The sequence below is a fragment of the Canis aureus genome, chromosome 11, assembly GCF_053574225.1.
Source record: "Canis aureus isolate CA01 chromosome 11, VMU_Caureus_v.1.0, whole genome shotgun sequence".
Lineage (NCBI taxonomy): Eukaryota > Metazoa > Chordata > Mammalia > Carnivora > Canidae > Canis > Canis aureus.
This window is the reverse complement of record NC_135621.1, coordinates 7,155,658-7,172,576: the sequence shown is the minus strand read 5'-3', so window position 1 is coordinate 7,172,576 and position 16,919 is coordinate 7,155,658. Positions and strand designations below refer to the sequence as shown.

Here is a 16,919-nt window from a genome sequence, read left to right as displayed (position 1 = left end):
TTCCCAAGCATAGTGAGTCTCAGATGTTTTGACCATCAGTCACCGCTGAAACATATAGGAAAACATTATCTTGAGAACATGCTGGAGAAATGTACATATTTACAACCAAGTTAAATATTAATGAAAGACACTGTAGATTACAGACTTGGGAAGAGACTGCACAGTATTTTGCCATAATTTGTAAAAAGTGGTCAACATTATTATTAAACCCAAAGTCAATCAAAGGATAAACAATAGTAAGTAACCCTCATCTGCTTATTGATTGCTTCCCATGTGCTAGGCACTCAGAGCTCACTTAATCCTCAGACTATGCCATGGCATTCGTGGCATCAACGTGCTAGTTCTTCTACAGATGAGAAAACAAAGCCCTGACATGCTTTGCTTTATAGAAAGAGAGTAACTTTATGGGTAAAGTGGTTGAAACTTGTTGAAAAACCTCTGTCCTTTCCCCAAATATTAGGGGTCAGTTAGTTTGTCTCCAAGTCAGTATATGGCATATTTTAAAATATATTTTTAAATTAAAATTATATATATTTACGATTACAACATGATGATTTGATATACATACACATAGCAAAATAATTACTACAGTCCACCTAATTAATGTAAACTCTCCTTACATGGTTACCAATTTTTGTGACAAGGGCACCTAAAATCCGTTCTCCTAGTACATTTCTAGTGTTTTGATTAACTGCAGTCATGCTATACATTAGATCTCTAGACGTATTCATCCTACGTAACTGACAACTTTGTACCCTTTGATCAATATGTTCCCATTTCCCCCACTCTACAGCCTCTGGTAACCGCCATTCTACTCTCTGGTTCTATAAGTTTGACCTTTTTTCAAATTCCACCTATAGTATTTGTCTTTCTTGGTTTGGCTTGTTTCACCAAGGATAATGACCTCCAGCTTCAGCCACATTGTCACAGGTGGAAAAATTTCCTCCTTTTTCATGGCTGAATAAGATTCCAATGTGTGTGTGTGTGTGTGTGTGCGTGTGTGTGTACGTGTGTGTATGTGTATCGCATCTTCTCTAGACATTCATTTGTCCGTAAACATGGGTTATATCCATACCTTGGCTATTGTGAAAAATGCTCAAATGAACATGCAAGCACAGAGGTGTCTCTTTGAGATACTGATGTCGTTTCCTTTGGATATATGCCCAGAAGTGGAATTGTTGTATTATACCTATTTTTAATTTTTTGAGGAACCCTCATAGTATTTTCTGTAATGGTTCTATTAATTTAAATTCCCACCAACAGGGTACAAGAGTTCCCTTTTCTCCATATTCCCCAGCACATTTTATTACTGATATTTGCTGTGCTATATTTTTATGTACTATGTTATTCAATGATGTGCTACCCTATGTTCATGGGTATATTGTACCTATCATTGCTCCCTATATAGAAAGGTAGCATATGTTGATTTGCCAATAAAGAAGATTGAAGATGTGGTAAAATGAATGTAAATCCTTGATAACACAGCAAAGGGAATCCCTGATTTAGGTACCCTTTGGTCATGTTGCTGCTTACCCACTCTTATTTTTAACACCTTAACCTCTAATTTGAGTCCATTCAGATCAATGAGTTTTTTTTAACAACTTAAGTGGATCTTTAAACACAGGGCATTGGAATATATAATAAAAAGGGTAAATTAAGAGTCATCACACAAACTTGATCACATAAATTACACATTATTTATAAAACCATTAATAAATGGCAACCATTTCTCCAAAACTAAAAATAAAATGTATCCTCACTCATGTGCAGCCTGGCTATTAAGTCCCATCGTGCTAGCTGTCTAAATTTTGCTGTCTAATTCTTCCCATGGAATATGAACAGAAGTGAAACGTATTCCCTTTGCACAGGGCTTTAAGATAGGCTTCTTCATGCTCTCTTGAAGCTTCCCTGCTAGGCTGGACTCTAGATAGCTTTATGGAATGGAGCCACCTTGCCAGTCTTGGACTATTACAGGAGGGAAGCAAACTTCTGTCTTATTTCAATCATTAATTTTGGGGTCTCTGGAGATATATTTAGTTTTCACTGCAAGTGTTAAATGTCTCCATCCTCAGCCTTTCCTGCATATTACAGAGTTTGGCTGTTTTCTAATCCTTCTTCTGTCACAAACCAGCCTGGCTCACCACATAAGTGTGACTACCTCCATGTGGCAGTCTTGATATCCAAGATGCAGATAATTCTTATGCAGTCTGTGAGTGTATACATTTCAGATTTTAAGGTGTGGAGACTTTAGCAACTGTATTAAAGTACCACCAGCTGTATTTCCCTGTTTGCTACTGCATAGATCCATGTGATACTAAACTAAGACAGCTTCATTTTCTTCTGTCATTATGCAAAATTCATACTATTTTAACTTCTTTTGTTATACTATTACATTACTTATTTAATAGGTCATGGGTATATTTAATTGTAGATATTTTGGTTCACTTTCTTCCTTTAAACTTTTTTTTTCAAAAACTCTAACTTATCCATACCTCAGAAAAATGTAAGCCTGTATGATACTCAAGAAGAACAGATACGGTGTTCCAGGGTATTAATTACTACATAATTATTTTGCCAAAAATTCAAAAAAATCAGTCAAGTTGTTATTAAACTTCTAATTATACACATGGAACAAAGATTCAAATATTTAAAGAGATTATCAGAAATTTTTGCTTATTTTAAAATATAATTTTTTTTATTTTACCATTCTAAATTCATGTACTTTTAAAACTGGGAAAGGAAAATCTGCCACACGTCATACAATTAGGGGAAATACAAGTGCGCAAGGGGTTGTGGAGAAAGCTAAAAGCTCAATGCAACTACTCTGCAAGGTGGTCAAAGAGTGTAACATCTGAATGAAAGGAAGAGAAGAATAAGATGGTGACTAAAAGTAAGGAGATGAGCCAATTCCTCAGACATGTCAGACTGTGCACATTGTGTGCATCACTGCTTTGGCATCACTTGAAAAAGCCTGAGTGGGAGGTGTCTCCCAAGGGAGGGAAACTTGCCTGAACACTTGCCTGCCACACTGGCAGAGTCTCCAGCCCAGAGATTTGATGCTTGGATAGAAGATGGGAAGCAGTACTATGATAAAAGATGGTACCACAAGAGCCAGGCCATCTCTCTAGAGTCAAAGCACAACCAGAAACTGAGCTGTGTGATCAGCTCTCTCAGAGCCAGTGAGGTCTGGGTGAGGAAGACTAGTGACAACATCAAGATGAGGATCTACTTGGGCCAGCTTCTTCACGGGCTCTTTGTGATCCGCTGGAGGTCAGCGGCTTGACTTTCTGGTGTTCTTCCCTTGACCTTTTTTCTGGAGTGTTTTTTTTTTTTTTTTTTTATTCCAAATATAAAGTTTTTAATCTGGAAAAAAATTACGAGGGATACATGTTTTAACTGCAGGAAGCCTGGCTAGGAAAACTAATGTATAGGTCATGTTAAACTGCAGGAAAACTGGTACAAGTGGAAATAATGGTGCTACATGTGTGCCACTGAATTGGCATTTTGATTTGATCTAATTAATTGGATTCTGTGTTATTATTAGTCTTATTTGTTTGTTTTTACCCCAGATAAGTCCTAGAGTTCTTGCAGTTTGGACTATGGAGAGGAAAAGTTTGGGTATACCAGCTGGGACAACTCAGTATCAAATAAGGTCAGGTTCACATTTTGTTGTAGGTCTTAATGATCTAATCCCCCACCTGTTAACTAACAAAAAAATCCAGTTTTTTCCTTGGTTTACTTCCTCAAATATTCTCTATAAACCCCCAAATATAATCATTAACCTAGGAATGTGCTCCTCACCTGTAATGGCCCTAGAAGTCAGTGATCTACTGGAGAGGGAACTCAGCAACTAGAGTTGGCCAGGGGCATTGCTGCTGCAATCAAGTGGTCCTTACTTGCCTGGGAAACTGGGCCCATGGGGAAGCCAGAAGTCTTTGGCGTTTGCTGCTAATTATATGCTCAGGTTTAGCAAAGCTTGAGAATGATTCTGCATTCAATAGAAGTGTGTCCTATAGAGATCTTTCGATCTAAAAGTGACGTTCTCTCTCATGGGGATTTTGTCCTTCGGTGTTACCCTAAAGCCTATGGAAGATGCTAGAGAGACTGGCACACTGTGGGTTCCACTGCACTACTAGCCTCACCAGAGCCTTGATATCTCCAAACTCTCCTCGGTCTCGATGACATGGACAGATCATTACTCCAGGCTGTTTTCCTTTATGTGGATTTCCCTCTCAGGAATCCTCGTATTATTTTGAAGTTTGATCTCAATGAGATTTTTCTAGCCCATCAGAAATATTTTTACATTTACAAACCTCAGTAAAGGTCCTGCTTCTCTTTTTTTTCTGGGAAACTTTTCAGTCTCCCAAGAAGAGGATACTACCACATACAAATTTTCTTTTTTTTTCTTTTTTTTTTTCACATACAAATTTTCAAAAAAGAAAAATAAAAAAAAGAATCACTTAGCTCCATTCACAAGTATCCAAAATCTTAATAAAAACTGTCCAGAGAAGAGTGATGAGAATGTTTGAAAACAGCATTTAGGTCCAGAATGTAAATGGGAAGCTAAAATGTTCTATAATTCTAAATAGCTGGGGAATTAGGGAGAAAATGCACTGAAAAAGGTTTAATAAATCTTGGCACTTTGAGTTCCTTGCTCGGGTATTATTAAAAATCATGTCACATGTTGCCATTGATAGGCATTTATGAAATGCCCATTTGAGCAGGTTGTTGCCTGGGGTGCATATGGAGTGAATGAGAGACCCACCCAAAGTACCCATAACTTTGGAGGAAATATTTTTATGGTTTAGGTGTAGCTTAAATCCATATTTCTTGTCTTACTCATCTTTATATCTCCTTCTCCTGTCCAGTTACTACTTAAAGTATTAATTCTTAATCTCCCCAAAGACCTCTCTGAGGCTTTGCTGTGTTAGGAAGACAAGAGTAACTGAGAAGCAGCACATTCAGTTTGAGCATTAACTAAGCATGTTATAGGACACAATTTAGAATCATGGGCAATTTACACTCTTGCGTGTGAATTAGCATGATCATGGTGTATCTCAAAAGATTCTAGTTAAAGTTGCTCTTCCCAGGGAAGTCTAGATATGTGTAGTTAGGATAGAAAACAGAGGAGAAGTTTAAAGTTTCAAAGCAAAAAAGGTAAGTTAAAGCAATTGTCAGTGACATCTGAAATGAGATTGGGAACAGTGCTCATGCAAGTGCAGGGAAATATGTGTGGTGACATTTCAGAAGTTTTGAAACTATGCCATGGCCGCTCATCTCCACATTAAAGTGCTAACAGCTACTGCCTGCTGTGAAGAGAGACATAGTCCCTTTTACCAAGACCCACAGAAAAGTGACATCTCCCACTTTTCTCTGCTGCTTCAGGATGGCACTGTCACTACAGGAGATTTCTGGTAGCCAGAATGTTGTTTTCTAGGTTTATAAAGTCGGTTTCAGGGGCTATAACACATCAGAATTGTGTACTGTTCATCAAAGAATCTTTCGGGATAAAATAAATATTTTACAAAAAAAGGAGGATTTATTTTTTCCTTCTCAGTGTTAAAGAATATGGTAATTTATTTGTGTCTATAGTTAATTTGGATGAATTAGTGAGATGACAAGATAAAAGAAGAAAACAATTTTTTTTTAAAAAATGGCTTTCACATCAAACTTAAACTAAGCAATATTTGGTTCAATAATATATCCTTCATAGTTTTTATTAAAAGGAAAATGACAAGAAGTCTGTGTGAGTTCAAGCTAGGTCTAACTTAGTTGAATTGTGTTGTGAGTGAAATTTCTCTTTGGTGTTTGATCCCGCCAATGTCTTCTCTCTTTGAAGTTTAATGCGTGTTGCTCATACCATCAATTACTCAATTCTGTCCTTCTAAAATAGTGTTTCATATTCTAGTTTTCTCTTCTGATGCTGCCCTCCTCCCTCATTCAAATCAACTCTTACCCAGCTAGCTGTCAGAGCTGAAGCGAGTGGGATACATCCTTGACAAGTCTAGGCCTACCCAATGGCCTGATTGATCTAACAGCTTTATTTATTTTATTTATTTATTTATTTATTTATTTTAGTTAATTGGGTTTATTTATTTTTTTCTTTTTTTTTTCTTAATTTTTTTTAATTTATTTTTTATTGGTGTTCAATTTACTAACATACAGAATAACACCCAGTGCCCGTCACCCATTCACTCCCACCCCCGCCCTCCTCCCCTTCTACCACCCCTAGTTCGTTTCCCAGAGTTAGCAGTCTTTACGTTCTGTCTCCCTTTCTGATATTCCCCACACATTTCTTCTCCCTTCCCTTATATTCCCTTTCACTATTATTTATATTCCCCAAATGAATGAGAACATATAATGTTTGTCCTTCACCGACTGACTTACTTCACTCAGCATAATACCCTCCAGTTCCATCCACGTTGAAGCAAATGGTGGGTATTTGTCATTTCTAATAGCTGAGTAATATTCCATTGTATACATAAACCACATCTTCTTTATCCATTCATCTTTCGTTGGACACCGAGGCTCCTTCCACAGTTTGGCTATCGTGGCCATTGCTGCTATAAACATCGGGGTGCAGGTGTCCCGGCGTTTCATTGCATTTGTATCTTTGGGGTAAATCCCCAACAGTGCAATTGCTGGGTCGTAGGGCAGGTATATTTTTAACTGTTTGAGGAACCTCCACACAGTTTTCCAGAGTGGCTGCACCAGTTCACATTCCCACCAACAGTGTAAGAGGGTTCCCTTTTCTCCGCATCCTCTCCAACATTTGTGGTTTCCTGCCTTGTTAATTTTCCCCATTCTCACTGGTGTGAGGTGGTATCTCATTGTAGTTTTGATTTGTATTTCCCTGATGGCAAGTGATGCAGAACATTTTCTCATATGCATGTTGGCCATGTCTATGTCTTCCTCTGTGAGATTTCTGTTCATGTCTTTTGCCCATTTCATGATTGGATTGTTTGTTTCTTTGGTGTTGAGTTTAATAAGTTCTTTATAGATCTTGGAAACTAGCCCTTTATCTGATATGCTTTATGTGCTCTTTAGAAGCACTTGGATAAGCTACAGAAATAATCTGTGATGGCGGACAAAAACTAGGCCTGTTACAAAGAAATTTTAGGAAGATTTAGTCACCCTCAACTCACAGACTGGCTCTGCCTTGTACATGCAGAAATAGGGTGACCAATGTTTATATAGCATTTTTTCTTTAGTTTGCAAAAAACTTTTTCTTAATGTGCAAGGCCTTGGTTTTAACAATATACCTTTGAATTGAATATTATTAGGTCATTTTTCTTAATTATATAATGATACCAAGAAATAATGAGGTTTGTCTACATACAGCAAGAGTGGATTCAAAGCCAGATATTTAGACTTCGGAGTTTGTTCTTTCCACTATTGCACTGTCTTCATACTACTGCTGCTACTATTCATATTAAAAACAATTAGACAACCATATCTACTTTTATTACTAGTGACTCACAATTATTGAATGGCTGGCATATGCAGGCATTTTCCTAAGCATTTTTCACATTTGCTCATTTGACACTCCTAACAACTCCATGTAATTATCCCAACTGCCTGGTGAGAGAACTGAGGCCAGAGACCTGCAGGGAATCTTTTTGCCCATGGTCAAAACAGCTACACTGACATGAAGATATCTTCCCACATCTAGGTACTACTTTCCTGACCCAACTTCTTTATCCCTCAGCCTCCACTTAGGACTCATTACTACAGAGAAGTTTTTAGCAGATTTATAGGGGATTACAGAAATCCTTGGAATTGTTTCCTGGTTGAACAACAATTCTACATCCTTGAAGAGGTGAACTGGTGCAAGGAGGGGGTACGTGGAGCATAGAACTGAACGGAATAAAAAAATAAAATAATATGAAATTCATGGAAAAGCCGAGAATGTGTTAGACTGGTCTTCTTGAGTTTCTACCCATGTTTTATTCTTTCATCTTACAAATTTTTCAGCTACAATACATTTGGACTGTAGCCTTTAGAGTTCTTTGCTCATTTATGCTAACTTGGATTTTCTAGGCAATACAAGCAAAGAGTAAAGGACTTCAACTTCATTTCACAATGAAAATCTAATCACTCTCTGGACATTTCTATTGTTTAATTTTCTAATAACTTTCAGTCACTTTCATGATACAGAAATTTGAACTGAAATGTATAAGAACATACAATTAGTGACTGTTAATGCAACTGGCCTTTGCAAGAAATGCATCTGCATACATTTTGGTAAAATTGTTCAATTTACACTTTCCAGCCTGTTTCCTTGCTATAATTATGCTCAAACTGTAGCCATCCATACATTTCTTGGGAATGCCTGAACATGAGCTGAGTGCCATTACAGGCAATAGAGAAGACAGCAATAGTGAAGTAGTGAGGATATCTTTGATATTTTGTTGTTATTGCTGCTAAAATTCAGGTTTGAGTTCCAGGCTGGCCAGTTATTGACCTATAAGCTTTGGAAAATGATTTAATGCTCTAACCTCCTTTTACACATTTGTAAAGCAGGAAAAAGGTTGATGTGAAAATCAAATGCTTTAAATTACATTATAGACTTTGAAAACTATAAAATATAGGGTTTTTTTTTTTCATCATTAGGTCTTGAGGTGGTAAATATGTGTCACTCATGCCAGCACTATTCTACTGCTTCACAGCAAATATTGCTAATTGATTACAGTGGTCTTTTTGTCTTTTCAAGAAGTATATGTCTATTTATACGTTTGTTTACTTACATATTTATATTTAGAGTCCTCAATATAGCTCCGCAGATGGTCACTACCAATCATCCAGAGATGCACACTAGATAAACTTTCTTTCTCATCTTGGTTTAATTCAGCAAATTTTACTTGTGTTTGGAGAAATTATGATTTATTCATTGAACCAGTAAACACTTATGGAGTATCAGGAAAGGTACTTGATTCAATAGAAATATGAACAGAATATACTTCTGATCTGGACCTCTCAATCTGGTGGAAGAGTTGGTGGAGGAGTCAGATATGATTATAGCATGGTGATTAGTATTATGATGAAAGCAGCAGAGGAGGAAATGCATATTTATGCCCCTTGAGGTTAAACATTTGATTAGAGCAGCCCTATGGACTGGGTGTGTGATTTTTCAAGAGCCTACCATCCCTTACGTGGATAGTAATTGGGAGTGTGTCCAGTGCTATGAGGTGATCTGTACCAAGAATGAGAAAGCCAGACCCTTAAATTCCAAGTTTTCTTGAAATCTATATATGGGACATGTATACTTCAAAAGAATATTTGATAGTAAAAGATGTTCATGTTGTTATAGGGAGTTTATTTTGAAAAAATAGAGATTAAAACACAAACCAACAAACAAAACTACCATAAAGAAAAAGTCAAATTGCAAAAGCAGATTTGAAAGACTATAGTTCTGGTGAGCTTAATTACTCTTTCCAAGAAGTGATCAGATAAATAAGTAATTAGAGACATAAGTGTTTATCTCCCTATCCGTAAGACCTCTTCTTTTAAGTGGCATCTAGCTAGACTTGTTCTAAAAATAATTTGTAATGGAAGCCTATAATCTGGCATAAGGTTACCAGTTGTTAGTTATAAAAATAACAAATTAAGCCCAAAGTTAGCAGAAGAAAGGAAATAATAATGTTCAGAGCAGACATAAATACAATAGAGACTAGAAAATATCAGTGAAAATAAAAGCTGGTTTTCTGAAAATATAAAATTAATAAAACTTTAGCTAGACAAACAAGAAAGATACTGAAAATCAAAAAATAAGACATTACAACTAATGCCACGAACATACATAGAATCAAAAAGCCTAGCATACACAATTATATGCCAACAAACTGGGTAACCTAGAAGAAATGATATCCTAGAAAGACAACTTACCAAGACAGAATCATGGAGAGATAAAAAATCTGAATAAATCAATTACTAGTAAGGAGATTGACTCAATAATCAAAAGCCTTCCTACACACAAAGCCTCAGGATCAGATGGCTCCACTGGTGGATTCCAACAATATTATAGAAAAATTAATGCCAATCCTTCCCAAATTTTTTTTCCAAAAAACTGGCGATCAGGGAACACTCCAAACTCATTTTATGAAGTCAGCATTCCTTGATCTCAAAACCAAACAAGGACACCTAGAAAAGAAAACTACTGGCCAATATCCCTGACAAATATGGATGCAAATTCTCAACAAAACATTAGCCAACCAAACTCAACAACACATGAAATGGATCATGCAGCATGCCCAAGTGAGATTTACTCACTTGCATCTGGGATGCAAGAATTGTTCAAATTCTGAGTCTAAAAACACAATCTATCAACATTACCAGAATGAAAGTCAAAAATCATATGGTCCTCTTAATAGATGCAGAAAAAGCATCTGACATAATACAACACTCTTTCATGATAAAAACCCTCAACAAATTTGATACAGAAGAAACATACCTCAACATATAAATGGCCATTATGCCAAACTCACAGCTAATATTATACTTAATAGTGAAGGAATGCTTTCCTTCAAAGATCAGAAACAAGACAAGTATGTCCACTCTTATGACTCTCTTAATATAAAAGAACACTCTTAAGTCCTAACTAGGAGCAATCAAATCAGTGAAGAACATATCCAAGTCAGAAAAGAGAAAATAAAATTATCTGTTTGCAGATAATATAATTTTATATACAGAAAATTCTCAAGACTCAGCCCCCAAAATTCTGTAAATAGGAAATAAGTCCAGTAAGTTTTCAGGATATAAACTCTATATACTAAAAATGAAATATCTGGAAAAGAACTAAGGAAGACTATCCCATACAATCCCATTCACAATAGCATCAAAAACAATAGAATAGTTAGGAATAAATTTAACCTAGAAAATGAAAGATCTGTATAATGAAAACTACAAGACTTTGATAAAAGAAATTGAAAATGGGATGAAATCAGAGAGGGAAACAAACCATAAGAGACTTAACTATAGGAAACAAACTAAGGGTTGCTGGAGGGGAGGTGGGTGGAGGAATGGGGTAACCGGGTGATGGGCATTAAGGAGGGCACGTGATGTGATGAGCACTGAGTGTTATAGGCAACTGATGAATAACTGGAACCTACATCTGAAACCAATGATAAACTGTTAGTTCATTGAACTTTAAGATAAGAAAAAAAGAAATTGATGATGACACAAACAATAGAAACATATCCCATAGTAATTCGGAAAAATTAATGCTGTTAAAGCACCTATACTACTCAAAGCCATCTATAGATTTGATGCAGTGCAGTCTTAACAAAATTATGTGGCGTTTTTCAAATAGAAAAATATCCTAAAACATGTATGAAACCACGAAAGACTTTGAATAGCCAAAGCAATCTTGAGAAATAAGAACAAAGGAGGAGACATCACATTTCTTGATTTCAAACTATACCACAAAGCTATAGTCATCAAAAGAGTATGTACTGGCATAAAACCAGACACAGACTAAGGGAGCAGTACAGAGCCCAGAAATAAATCTCCATTTATACAATAAACTAATATTTGACCAAGGGGCCAAGAACATTCAATGGGGTAAGGCCAACCTCTTCAATAAATGGTGCTGGGAAAACTGAATAACCATATGTAGAAAAATGAAACTGGACCCCTATGTTATATCACTAGCAAAAATTAACTTGAAATGGATTAAACACTTAAGCAAAAGTCCTAATGTTGTAATACTCCAAGAAGAACATAGAGAAGAAGCTCCTTGACCTTGGTCTTGGCAGTAAGTTTTTGGATTTGATGCCAAAAGCACAAGCAACAAAAGCAAAACTCAGTAAATGGAACAACATTAAACTTAAAAGCTTCTGTACAACAAAAGAAACAACAAAATGAAAAGACAGTCTACAAATTGGGAGAAAATATTTGCAAACTGTCAGATAAGGGGCTAATATCCAATACATAGATAAAGAAGTCAGACAAGTCAGTAATAATCACCTCAAAACAAAACAAAATGAAACAAAGAAAACCTGATTAAAAAATAGGCAGAGGAACCAAATAGACAATTTTTTGAAGATGACATCCATATGGAAAACAGATATCTGAAAAAGTGTTGACCACCACTAATCATTAGGAAAATGTAAGTTAAAAACCACAATGAAATATCCCCTCACGCCTGTTAGGATGATTGTGATCAAAAAGAGAAAAGACAAGTGTTAATATGGGTGTAGAGAAAAAGGAATCTTTCTGTGTTGCTAGTAGGCATGTAAACAGGTACAGTCACTATGGGAAATGGTTATGGAGGTTTCTTAAAAAGTCAAAAATAGAACATGATCCAGCAGTGCCACTTCTGGGTATATACCCAAAGGAAATGAAAACAGTATATCAAAAAGATATCTGCACTCCTATGTTTATTGCAGCATTATTCACAACAGTCAAGAATTAGAAACAACCTAAGTGTCTTCTAATGGATAAATGGATAAGGATGTGGCTATTTATACACAATGGAATATTATCCAGCCATTTGCAACAATATGGATGGACCCTGAGAGCATTATGCTTAGTGAGATAAGCCAAACAGAGAAAGGCAAATAGCATATGACATCACTCACATGTGGAATAAAAAAAAAAGCTAAACTTGCAGAAACGCAACATGATGGTTATCAGCAACTGAGGGGTGGGGGAATTGGGAAGATATTATTTAAGGGTACAAACTAGGAATTAGTAGATAAATAAGTAATAATAATCACAGCACAGTGATTATCATCAATGATACTATATTATATACCTCAAAATTGTTAACAGACTACGTCTTAACTGTTACCACACAAAAGAAATGATAATTACGTGACATGATAGAGATGTTAGCTAAAGCTATGGAGGTAACCACGCTGCGACACATAGATGTATTTAATGAACATATTGTACACCTTACATTTACACAATGTTATGCCAATTATATATCAATAACAATGTGTATTAGTAATATATTCTAGATGTCAAGGATACAAATATGAATCACACAATCTAATGTCAGTGTGTTTACAGGAGGCAGATCACTCCAACCAATAAATAATTGCCAATTTCTATAGTTCATTATAATACACAGAGTGAGAATTTTCCACTGTGATTTTTATACATCCTTGTATCACCCTCCCCAACACACAGCTGTTCTTCCTCACTGTCTCTTGCAAAAGACCTTGGTTTCTGATGGTGTAATATACTCTCCTCTCCATTCTCTCTCTGTAAATCCAAATTACCCAGTGATTGCTAATCTCCAAGAAAAATTCCTCCCTTTTGGGGAAGCCATCTTTCGAACAATTGTTGGTTAATTGTTTGACCAACCGCTGGGGAAATAATCACAAACTAAATCTTCTTCCAATCCAGAAAACCTCTCCACAAGGATAGTACAGAAAGTAAACAGTTTTATTAGTAATGAATGAGCATTAAACCAGAATGTGGTATGTACCACAGGCAATGTGCTAACAGAGTGAAAAGACAGGAAGAAATTGCATCCTCTCATATAGGCAAGCAGATCCATTGCCTACATTTTCTAAAGATACAGGATAACGGATTCTCAACTAAGAGTATTTGAAAGTACCACATGTCATACGTAGTTCATGCTAATTGATTCATCTGGTAAATGGGGGGGGGGGAGTACCTTTACTACTTGTTTTTATATGAAAGGAAAATAAATTTGTCATATTTTTATGATAGAAGGCAGTTTTGCAACCTAGAGCCAGACACTTGCTCAAGTTAGGCTCCTACCTTCCCTTAGAAACTGGGGAGAGAGATGCAAACTCCTTTGATTCTTACATTTCAATGAGGCTGGTTCCCAGATCCTGGAGAAAGACTTTCGGGGTCATATAGAGGCTTAATAACTCTAGAAAAGATTTACATGCATTTCACAGAGACAGAAAAAGAACTTACAAGTTCTTTATAAATAAATGTTCTAAGGAAAGGGGGGAGGCAGTTTCCTTATTTTTAAAAAGGAGAATTAAGCATCTTATTTTTAATTTATATTTGCCCTTACACTGCTCTTAAAATAAGCTGAAAATTATGTAAGCCCTCCTGCTAATGTCTATAAAATCACCGCCCTATTTCTCTAGTTGGAAAGATTTTTGGAACCTTCTCCTGCTAAGAATTTTCAAACAAAATCATATGCTAATAGCACCAGGATTGTTTTGTTTTGTTTTGTTTTGTTTTGTTTCCATATTAGCTATCTGGTGGAATCACACTGTCCTTAAAGTATAGCTCAAGTTAACTTAACATGCATTCCATGGATTGTGGTCCACGCCTAGAACAGCATTCTTGCAAATATCAAGTGTTCTTCTGTTCTTATGGACATACCTGACTTAGCTCCCAACCTCCACAATTAGCTCGGTTTAGAGATCTTCTTTTAGCATATGACATCACTCACATGTGGAATAAAAAAAATATTTTTCCTGTAGGAAATATTTTTCCTGTCTAGGTGCATAGTATCCTGCTATGCACCTAGACATCCCAGAAATGGAATTCTGTTTCCTGGTGCAGAATATTTATTGGATATTTGGAATGATAGATAGGTCTCTATTAACATCAATGAAATTAGCTTTAATTAATCTTAGGATAATCCTGTTCCTAAGTCCCCCTGCAATATCCAAAATTCTAGCTGAAATCTTCTATATATTATACTCTTTTCTCCCCCTCCTCTCTTCCTCCCTCTTCGTTTTCTACTAATAAATTTCTTTTTATTATTATTATTATTATTATTATTATTATTATTATTGCAGAACAATTTGATGATCACTTTTGTTATCCTGAAGTCTGCCCAAAGGAGCTTTACATTTTCCCCCAATGGCTTAAAAATGTGCTTCCAAATAAGGGCATTTTTTTCTAAAAGAATTCCAATGCCAGCTTTTAAGTTAAATATAACTTATATTTATTTGAAAATGTGTTCATCTAAGAGAATAAGGTAAAACCAAATTAAGTGAAGGAATGATGTTATAAAGGGAAAATAAGTTTAAGTTGAAACAAGTATAAGATTACTGTACAAGATGCACAATCCAAGGTCCTGTATGTTTCTTGGAGGAAAATCAAACATTTCTGTTCTGGGAAAATGTGTCATGTTTAACCAAGGGAGAGGTATGTACAAGATAGCCTAAGAAGAGCAAGTGGCTAACTAGGGCTGTAGGCATGACGTAAGGCAAGAATGCTGATTATTCTCATTGAGAAAAAAATATTGGAACTTGTCAGGTGTAGAAGCCTAGGAAAGACATTTCTGGGCAAAGGCATGAAATAACAATGTCCTGAGGTGTAGATTTAAGGAGCATCAGCTAGACCAGACATGGATCAGAAGAAATTGTGAGGAGGGGTGAGAGACAAGGCTGGAAAAACAAGCTTAGCTCTGATTATGAAGGTTCTTGGCTGCTTAATAACATGCTTCCTATTTATCCTCAAGTCAGTGCATCAGGGGAGATTACTGAAGACTTTTTAAGCAGCGGAGAGGCCTAAACAGACTTATGGCCACAAAGGTTTTTTTCTCCTATTCCACAAAGTATGAGTCACTGTCTATAAGTTATTTTTGAAATAAATTTTTTCTCAGTTTGTAAGCACAATTCTCTGCTTGGAAGAAGAAATGAGAAGAATCTGTATGTTTATATGTGTGTGTTATGTGTGTAATTCTAATGTTCGGATTAGACAGAAAAAAAACTTTGATTAGAGCTAAGTTTTATTGGTTGTAAACATAAAGGTGGATCACAATGTTTTGTTTTCAGTTTAATTTCTGTTTTAAAAACAAAATATTGGGGGATCCCTGGGTGGCACAGCGGTTTGGCGCCTGCCTTTGGCCCAGGGCGCGATCCTGGAGACCCGGGATCGAATCCCACGTCGGGCTCCTGGTGCATGGAGCCCGCTTCTCCCTCTGCCTCTCTCTCTCTCTCTGTGCCTATCATAAATAAATTTAAAAAAAAAAAAAAAAAAAAAAAAAAAAAAAAAAAAAAAAACAAAATATTGGGACACCTGGGTGGCTCAAGTAGTTGAGCGTCTGCCTTTGGCTCAGGTCGTGATCCTGGAGTTCCAGGATCAAGTCCCACATTTGGCTCCCTGCATGGAACCTGCTTCTCCCTCTGCCTATGTCTCTGCCTCTCTCTGTGTCTCTCATAAATAAATAAATAAAATCTTTAAAAAAAACCAAAATGTTCAGGGTATGAGTATCAGGTATTTGTTTTGAAAGCACAGGCACATGAGATTATAATATTTAAATTACCAAGTCTAGGTTTTGGATAATTAATTCACAGGTGACTGACATTGCAGTTTGTTCTATGTAATTCCATTAAGAATATATCTTCTCTTCATCAGGAGACTAACTTACTAAATATTAACATAGCAGGTTGAAAACACTTAGCCATAAAAAAGCTAATAAATGTCTTCTGAGATATCATATTTGAAAAGTTTATAATCTCTTCCAATCATAACTCAATTCCACTAAGAACCTATCAGATAAACTATTCACCATATTCTGTTCCTACAAATGGTTAATCTTTTCAGTATCTTTGATGAAGTGAATCAATGTGATCTTATTCATGGTAATAGAAAATACTGCAAGATGTTAACAATTATCACATTCAAGTAAGAAATAGGATGCATGTGATTATTTGATCTGTTCACATTTTATAGAAATTCTAGATTAGCTAGAGAAAAAGGTTAGCCAAGAGGAAACTGTGAAATTATTTAATTCAGCGGAGTTTAAAACTTATTTATAATGGTGTGATGGGGGTTGGGAAGTGTTATCTGAAGAGACCAAGATCCAATGGGGGAAAAATAGGCTCCAAAAGTGACACCGAAGGAAATTCACTCATACCGACATGTTATTACATCTTGAGATTCATATCTCTAATTCCTGACATGTTAAATTTGAGCTAATATATCATTAAGAATCTTGTTTTTGTTAGGCAAAGTGAATTAAAATAGCA

General features: G+C 36.0%; 1 long non-coding RNA gene across 1 annotated transcript in view; it reads right to left on the bottom strand.

The window, feature by feature from the left end:
• LOC144323309 (uncharacterized) overlaps positions 1-16,919 on the bottom strand; it is a 66,594-nt gene that overhangs the window by 37,958 nt on the left and 11,717 nt on the right. The gene's annotated exons all lie outside the window — the stretch shown is intronic.